The following is a 9,321-nucleotide window of genomic DNA, read 5'->3' as shown; positions in this document are numbered from 1 at the left end:
CTGCTTTCCACCTGAAACTGGAAGATTCATTCATCTTTCAGCAGGAAAATAACATCATACACGAGGCCAAATCTACACTGGAGTTGCTTTCCAAGAAGACAGTGAATATTCCTGAGTGGCCGAGTCATTAAAACTCCATTTTCAACCACTCGACACAGTTCTTGTTAACAAACTATCGTTTTGGCAAGTCAGTTAGGATATCTACTTTATGCATGACAAAGTAATTTTTCCAACAATTGTTTACAGATAGATTATTTAACTTATTATTCACTGAAACACATATCCAGTTGGTCAGAAGTTTATATACGCTAAGTTGACTGTGCCTTTTAACAGCTTGGAAAAATCTAGAAAATTGTGTCATGGATTTAGAAGCTTCGGTTAGGCTAATTTTCATAATTTGAGTCAATTGCAGGTGTACCTGTGGATGTATTTCAAGGCCTACCTTCAAACGCAGTGCCTCTTTGCTTGACATCATGAGAAAATCAAAGGAAATCAGCCAAGACCTCAGAAAATAAATTGTAGACCTCCACAAGTCTGGTTCATCCATGGGAGCAATTTCCAAACGACTGAAGGTACCATGTTCATCTGTACAAACAACAGTACGCAAGTATAAACACCATTGGAGCACACGCTCAAGAAGGAGACGCAGTTCTGTCTCCTAGAGATGAACATACTTAGGTGTGAAAAGTGCAAATCAATCCCAGAACAATAGCAAAGGACCTTGTGAAGATGCTGGAGGAAACAAATACAAAAGTATCTATATCCACAGTAAAAGGTGTCCTATATCGACATAACCTGAAAGGCCACTCAGCAAGGAAGATGCCAATGCTCCAAAACCGCCATAAAAAAGCCAGACTACGCTTTGCAACTGCACATGGGGACAAAGATCTACTTTTTGGAGAATTGATGAAACAAAAATAGAACTGTTTGGCAATCATGACCATCGTTATGTTTGGAGGAAAAAGGGGTATGCTTGCAAGCCGAAGAACACCATCCCAACAGTGAAGCTCGGGGGTGGTAGCATCATGTTGTGGGGGTGATTTGCTGCAGGAGGGACTGGTGCGCTTCACAAAATAGATTGCATCATGAGGCGGAAAATTATGTGGATATATTGAAGCAACATGTCAAGACATCAGTCAGGAAGTTAAAGCTTGGTCGCAAATGGGTCTTCCAAATGGGCATTGACCCCAAGCATACTTCCAAAGTTGTGGCAAATGCCTTAAGGACAACAAAGTCAATGTATTGGCTTCAAACCTTTTGAAAATGTGTGGGCAGATCTGGAAAAGTGTGTGCGAGAAAGGACGCCTACAAACCTGACTCAGTTACACCAGCTCTGTCAGGAGGAATGAGCCAAAATTCCCCCAACTTATTGTGGGAAGCTTGTGGAAGGCTACCTGAAACGTTTGACCCAAGTTAATATAATATAATATAAAGGCAATGCTACCGAATACTATTTCAGTGTTTGTATACCGCTGACCCACTGGGAATGTGATGAAAGAAATAAAAGCTGAAATACAGAATTCACTCTACTATTATTCTGACTTTTCACATTCTTAAAATAAAGTGGTGATCCTAACTGACCTAAGACAGGGAATTTTTATTTGGATTCAATGTCAGGAATTGTGAAAAACTGAGTTTAAATGTATTTGGCTAAGGTGTATGTAAACTTCCGACTTCAACTGTATGTGTACTACTATTACTGCTCAGTGTAATCTGATGTGATTAGCTCTGCATGCACTGCATCTGTATTATGGTCAAGTTCAAATTAAAAACATGGAATAAAACATTATTATGAAACATGTATGATGTAATTGAAACACTGCTAAAAATGTAAGATTCATTTAAAAAACGACTAAACATGTGTAATGCTCGATAGTTTATTGGAGGATCACAATATGACACCAACCATACAACATTGCTATCAGAAATTCTGATCATCATTATTTATCCACTATCATGTATCAAGACTTAAAGGTCATGTTTTTGTATAAAACATATATTCTTCAGAATGTTGATGAGTTCTTCTCAGTACCAAAGTCCCAAGAACTATATTACTGTTTTGTTTTTATGTTAGTCAATGATTGATGGATGGATGTTGGAATGATTCATTGAGTTAATGTTAGTGATGATGTCAGAGATAGCTGATTTGATATGAGGAGTGAGATGGATCCTCGGCATCCCCATTCTGGTCGGTTCTCACCCCGCAATTTCCTTTACTTTGTTCCAAAGTTCGCCCCAAACTGGAATACATTTTTGAATATGCTTTATGGAAAATACATTTTTAAAAGGCTAAACATTTGAAAATGACTCCGACATGTTCAATACATATTCCAAATACAAGTGACTACCTTTTAAACCAACTGTTGTTAGGCCAGTATTTGACTACCATTTAAAAAATGATTTGCCTCTATGAAACATGATGCTAATAAACAGTAGAGATGGAGTTAGCCATGTTACTCCCTCCTCTTTCCCTACCACCCTCTGATACCCTCCTGTTGTCACTTTACTGTTGCTCAGACAGACAGACAGACAGACAGACAGACAGACAGACAGACAGACAGACAGACAGACAGACAGATAGATAGATAGATAGATAGATAGATAGATAGATAGATAGATAGATAGATAGATAGATAGATAGATAGATAGATAGATAGATAGATAGCTCACATGGTGCTTCATCTTCAGAGGCGCTGGTCTTCAGTGCAGCCAACTTCGCCAAAAAGTCAGCCTTTCTACCTTTTAGATTATCCTCCTGCAGAAGAGCTGAGAGGAAAGATTTTTAATTTTTACTAAATTATATCAGACTAAACCCGGGCAGTAAAGTAGTACACATTCACAAACAAGACATACCTTCCTCAGAGTTATCTTCATTGAGGGAGCTTGCCAACAGGACACCCACTAGAGCGAACAGCAGTAACATACTCTGGATCTTCATCGTTTACTAAAGCACAAAGAGTGCAACGTGTTAACGCACACACACACACAAACCCACACTGGGTCCTTTTACTCTACCAAATTAAAGAACAGCAAACTAATATGGATCCCAGGTCTACCGTGTTACAATATACACATGTCCACCTACACTTCTCCATCCATTCCTACCTGCCCCCTCTTGCCACACCTGCCATACACCTTTGCAAAGAAGATTCTCAGTGAAAACAAACATACCTCTTACAGTTGGACGATGCTGTCTGATGGCTGTTTATCTGGATGATGTCTTCTGGTCTTCAGTAGTAGTGTGGTGTCTCTCTGCCCTCTGCAGCTCTGTTTTATACTCTTTCTGCAGCTACTGTACCTGCCCCACCCATCCACACCTCTCACAGCCGATTAACAAACAAGATGACATTTCAGCCATGACGATAACGGCAGTCATGCACAGCCTGAAGTGTATGACTGCCCTCCAGGCACGTTTTTGGTCAATATTATGGTTTCCTAGTCATTTCAACTGGATTTGTGAATTGGAGCTTGGATAGCAAGTCCAGAGTGGAGTATATATACTTGTGATGATGAGAATATGTTTTTGTCTGAATTACAGCTGGAACCACCCTTTGGGAAGAATTCAACTTGGTTAACATAGCAAAATGTGGAAAAAGTCAAGGGGTCGAATACTTTCCGAATGCACTGTAAATGCTAGTATCAAATCACAACAAATCCATAGACAATAGAGCCGTAGGTCCTTAGTTTTTGTGTTAATATGATGTTTTAGTTCACCCGTACTATGCTCATAAAGGCATTAATACGTTTTAGTAAAAATGGGAATTTAACTGAAAAAGTTATACATAGCAACTTTCATGTCACTGAGAGACTGCTTATCAACACGGCAATCCCGTGCTCTCTCTATTGTCAGTGTAACATCATAATGATCAGTGTTGCGAATGTGTATTTCCTCAATTACTTTTGCAGAAATGGTGTATCATCTGTTTTGTTGGAAATGACTATTTTTCAAAGGAAATCTTAGGATCCCGTATTCTGGGATGAATCCCTAGCGCATATAGAGTTATGTATGCTGTCATGTTGCCTTGTAATTCAGCAGAATGCCGCTGAGTAAACAGTCCTTGGAATTATTGAAAATCTACTTAGAAAGTATTTATGTTTAACTTGCAGTAGCGGTATTATCTGATGTATGATGCAAATTCAATACCTGGCCTAGAGCGTGTTCTGGCCCCAACAACCTGGTGTAACTGTAATGTAAGTCAACAGCGTGTTCTGTGCCAAAATATACATATATCTTTCATTAGTTCCCAGTAAACCAAAAACCTGTTAATTAAGTTAAAATTAATTAATGAATTAACTTCACCACTGTCTTTATTTACCATGTTCCTAGCAGATAATGGGCCTTTGAAGACCACAACACTCCATGACCACAGCCTCTTTTATCACATTAAAGAACACAAGACTATAAGGTCTTTCACATGAGAATGTTATGATCGAGATGGATTCTGTCCACATCAACATGAATAAAACAATGTCTAAATGTTGTGTTCCAAGCTAGGCGTAACTTTCATTTCAGGCTAACCAGGTTGGCTTACTGGGAACTTATAATATTGGTTTATCTTGGCTGAGAACACGCTCTAGGCCAGGTGTAGAAGATTTTCAAGGTTGTAAGAATGGTGACAAAAGGCACCTTTTCTGGTGGGCGTTCCTCTTCATCTGCCTCATTAGCACCTGTGCCTCTCGTTCCAAATATGCATTCAACAGGCTAATGTGGTATATCTGCTGAGGGCGCTGTCGTCCTGGCTGACTAGTTGACCGGGGAGACTTGCTCTGTTGCCACACATGGGCCCTGCCACTAAGCCCGGGTCCTATGTTCCAGAGTGGGGATGAGGTGGAGTACCTTATCACCTGGGCGGAACTGTCATGGCTGGGCCCTTCTATTGTACGAGCAGGCTTGAGTTTCCCTCACCACCGGCCATATCGCTACCATTCAGTCCTTCATGAATGTGACGTGTTCAATGAGGGAACGGTATAGGCAGGGTTGCTTCTCCCAGGCCTCCTTGGTCAAGTCAAGGATGCCGCGACAGGGCCACATATAGAGCAGCTCGAAAGGCAAGAAGCCAGTGGACGCCTAGGGGACATCCCGGAGCGCGAACATGAGGTGGGGCAACAACATATCCCAATTCGTCCCATCCCGGTCCTCCACCCTGCGTAGGATGCTATTGATGGTTTTATTCAGGCATTCACACAACCCATCCGTTTGGAGGTGGTACACACTGGTCCTTATTTGTTTGACCCGGTATAACTGACACAGGTCCTTCAACAGTCTGGACATGAATGGTGTGCCCTGGTTGGTCATGGATTGTGGCCAGGAGTCCCACTCGGGATGACATGAGATACAGCTCTTTCGCAATGGCTTTCGTTGCCATCAACCTCAGGGGAATAGACTCTGGGAACTTCGTTGCAAAGTCCACCACCACCAAGATTAACTCATGTCCATGCCATCAGGTCCATGGCTATTCATTCAAACGGGGTCTCTATAATTGGGAAAGGGATAAGAGGGTTATAGTATGTTTACTTAGGAGCAGTGGGTTGGCAGGTGTCACAAGATCTGCAATACTTTGTGACAGATTGAGTAATCCTCAGCCAATAGAAATGCCCTTGCATCCATTCGGTGGACCCCCAGTACACATGTATGGGCCATGTGTAACACAACATCTCTGTATGAACGAGGCACCATTAACAGTTCCTGTTCTACCCCTCTAGCCGATACTCCTCCCATCTATCCTCTTCACCCCCCGCATAGCCTACCGAAGGTCGGGGTCCCAGTGTTGGGCAGTTCCAATTTGGCCCATTAGCACTTCCGACAGGGTAAAGTTGTGTGTCTTGGAGCGAGTGAGGGTGTGCTCCTGGTCGGGGTCTGATGACTCCGTGCCAAACACCCTCCGCGTGCTGTGTCTCGATGACTCCTGAAAAACCTGGCGTAACTGCTCCATCTGGAGCTCGTCGACTTGACTCAGGACGGGGGTCTGGTTAGATCCGGCTCACTCCGGGTCGCTCTTCAACCCCCTCCAGGTGTCCTCCTCCATGGTTTCCTGGAACAAGTGCCTCAGTCGGTCATCAGGGGAGTCTCCTTTTCCCCGCCTTGTCCCGATTGCCTTGCCACACCTTCTTAGCTTCATCCCGTCCCTTCCCATGCGGTGTGCACCTCTGGGTGGGCTCTGAGTGCGCCAGCGCTTGGCGATTAGGGCTGTTTGGTCTCCGTTCTCTATTGGGGCCACTCCCTCACCGTGCCTTCTTCAACAGAAACTTGAACAGGGGACATGTCCCTCCCAAGTAGCACCGGTACCTTCATTTGGGGAACAACATCCAAAATCAGGGTGGTCTTCCCGGCAGGGGTATGGAAGCTGACTCGGGCTGTGGGGTAGCATTTGGTATACCCTTACCCGACGGAGATGTTGGTAGAGCTGGCCCCTCAGTGACTGAAACTTTGAGGCCGGTCTCCTGGGTTCAGCTGATAGCGGGACTGAATCTCTGCCTTCAAACATGCGTAATCCACGGCAGCCCCTTCCTTAATGTCGTAGTACGCCGCCTGTGCTTTGCCTGTGAACAGGGGAGCCAGGAATCCCTCCTAGTCATCCTGAGGCCATCTCTGTCCCTGTGGTGATCGTTCCAAGGTCAGAAGAAAGGCCTCCACATCGTCATCCTCCGACAGACGTGGAATCCGAGCGCTAACGTTGGGCATCCTACGATCTCTGAATGCTAGTTCGGACCTTCCAGCTCTGACGGAGATGGCCACCTCGCTTCGCGTTACTAGGAAACTATGCAGTATTTTGTTTTTTTACATGTAAGTTCTTACATTGGTACCCCAGGGAATCTTAGGTTTTATTACATACAGTCGGGAGGAACTACTGGATATAAGAGCAACGTCAACTCACCATCATTACGACCAGGAATAAGACTTTCCCGAAGCGGATCCTGTGTTTTGCCCACCACCCAGGACAATGGATCGGATCCCAACCGGCGAACCAAAACAATGTCGCCGTAAAAGGGGCAGACGAAGCGGTCTTCTGGTCAGGCTCCGGAGACGGGCACATCGCGCACCGCTCCCGAGCATACTACTCGCCAATGTCCAATCTCTTGACAACAAGGTTGATGAAATCCGAGCAAGGGTAGCATTCCAGAGAGACATAAGAGACTGTAACGTTCTTTGCTTCACAGAAACATGGCTCACTCGAGACACGTTATCGGAGTCGGTACAGCCAGCTTGTTTCTTCACGCATCGCGCCAACAGAAACAAGCATCTTTCTGGTAAGAAGAGGGGCGGGGGGGTATGCCTTATGATTAACGAGACGTGGTGTGATCATAACAACATACAGGAACTCAAGTCTTTCTGTTCACCTGACTTATAATTCCTCACAATCAAATGTCAACCGCATTATCTACCAAGACAATTCTCTTCGATTATAATCACAGCCGCATATATTCCCCCCAAGCAGACACATCGACGTCGCTGAACAAACTTTATTTGACTCTATGTAAACCGGAAACCACATATCCTGAGGCGGCATTCATAGAAGCTGGGGATTTTAGACTTCCTAAATTCTATCAGCATTTTGACTGTGCTACCAGGGCTGGTAAAACCCTGGATCATTGTTATTCTAACTTCCGCAACGCATATAAGGCCCTCCCCCGCACTCCTTTTGGAAAAGCTGACCACGACTCCATTTTGTTGCTCCCAGCCTATAGGCAGAGACTAAAACAGGAAGCTCCTGCGCTTAGGTCTGTTCAACGCTGGTCCGACCAATCTGATTCCACGCTTCAAGATTGCTTTGATCATATGGATTGGGATATGTTCCACACTGCGTCAAACAACAACATTGACGAATACGCTGATTCGGTGAGCGAGTTGATTAGCAAGTGCATCAGCGATGTCGTACCCACAGCAACTATTAAAACTTTCCCAAACCAGAAACCGTGGATTGATGGCAGCATTCGCTCGAAACTGAAAGCGCGAACCACTGCTTTTAACCAGGGCAAGGTGACTGGAAACATGACCGAATACAAACAGTGTAGCTATTCCCTCCGCAAGGCAATCAAACAAGCTAAGCGTCAGTGTAGAGACAAAGTAGAGTTGCAATTCAATGGCTCAGACACAGTTGATGACTTCCGTCATCATGAGGTGCTTTGAGAGACTAGTCAAGGACGATATTACCTCCACCCTACCTGACACCCACTCCAATTTCTGCATTTCTTGTTAACCTTTTATATTGACGACGTTATTGTCCGGTTGAAATATTATAGATCATTTAGGCTAAAAAACTACCTGACGATTGAATATAAACATTGTTTGACATGTTTCTATGAACTTTACGGATACAATTTGGATTTTTTGTCTGATTGTTTTGACTGAGTTTGAGCCTGTGGATTGCTGAAGAAATTCTCCACCAGTTGTGACGGATCAGCTAGTCCGAAACACCCTAACACAGACTGGAGCCATGAAATGAACAGGCCAGAGGCAGTGATTGTGGTTCCTTTTCCATTGTCACTAAACAGGTTATTTCGCCCAAACAAATAATTCCAGTACAAGGTAGCGTCCAACACTGAAACAACAGCAAAAAATAGAATAAACATAAACTAAGTAGCTGAACAAAAGGCCATGGCCAAAAAGGGAACAAAAAACGGCTCCCCTTGTCGACACATAATATTTACAGGGGTTAAAACCTTCCCTCTATCTATACCCTGCCTCCTTTAACATAAAGCCAGGGTGTCTCAGACAAAGAAGCTTTCTCTGCGGTAGGAAGGGCCGACGTCCTCACAGGTCCACGTGTCTGCTCACAATCCACCACGAGTTCATCTCCTGGCACACAAATAAAGAGGGAGCCACCAAGTGGGCCCAGGTAGGCATTAGTTGGCTTTAAACTGAGTACCTGTCACCCGAGGAGGGAGCTGTCATGTTGTCTTCCTCCGGCTGGTCACTGAACTATCACAATACATGTAAAGTCGGTAGTGAAACTCTCCACACCCCTGGGACAGTGTTCACATTTTGCTTTGTTAAATTTTTTCTCTCAAAATGGAATAATCCGATCTACACGACCTACTCCACGATTTAAAAGGTAAAGAAAAATGATAGAAACATTTTGTAAGTCTTCATACCCCCAGAGTTAACGCTTGGTGGAAGCACATTTGGTATCCATTACAGCTGTGAATCATTTTGAATAATATTGTACCAACTTTGCACAACTATTATTGCATTTTATCCAATATTTTTGTCAAAATTGCTCAGGCTCAATACATTTGCGTGGTGGTCATTGATGGACAGAAATATTCATTTCTGCATGAAAATATTTACATTTTCATGCGAATTTAAGTCAGGACTTAGGA

At 43.8% G+C, this 9,321-nt stretch overlaps 1 long non-coding RNA gene across 1 annotated transcript; it reads right to left on the bottom strand.

The window, feature by feature from the left end:
* Nucleotides 1-1,863: 1,863 nt before the first annotated feature.
* Nucleotides 1,864-3,199, bottom strand: LOC139369655 (uncharacterized). The gene is made up of 4 exons (XR_011627054.1): nt 3,172-3,199; nt 2,854-2,944; nt 2,671-2,766; nt 1,864-2,240 (listed from the first exon to the last, which is right to left on the bottom strand). It is a non-coding gene; the product is annotated as an uncharacterized lncRNA (long non-coding RNA).
* Nucleotides 3,200-9,321: the final 6,122 nt, after the last annotated feature.

The sequence above is a fragment of the Oncorhynchus clarkii genome, chromosome 17, assembly GCF_045791955.1.
Source record: "Oncorhynchus clarkii lewisi isolate Uvic-CL-2024 chromosome 17, UVic_Ocla_1.0, whole genome shotgun sequence".
Lineage (NCBI taxonomy): Eukaryota > Metazoa > Chordata > Actinopteri > Salmoniformes > Salmonidae > Oncorhynchus > Oncorhynchus clarkii.
Note: the sequence above shows the minus strand (reverse complement) of the source record. Positions and strands in the feature narration are given on the sequence as shown.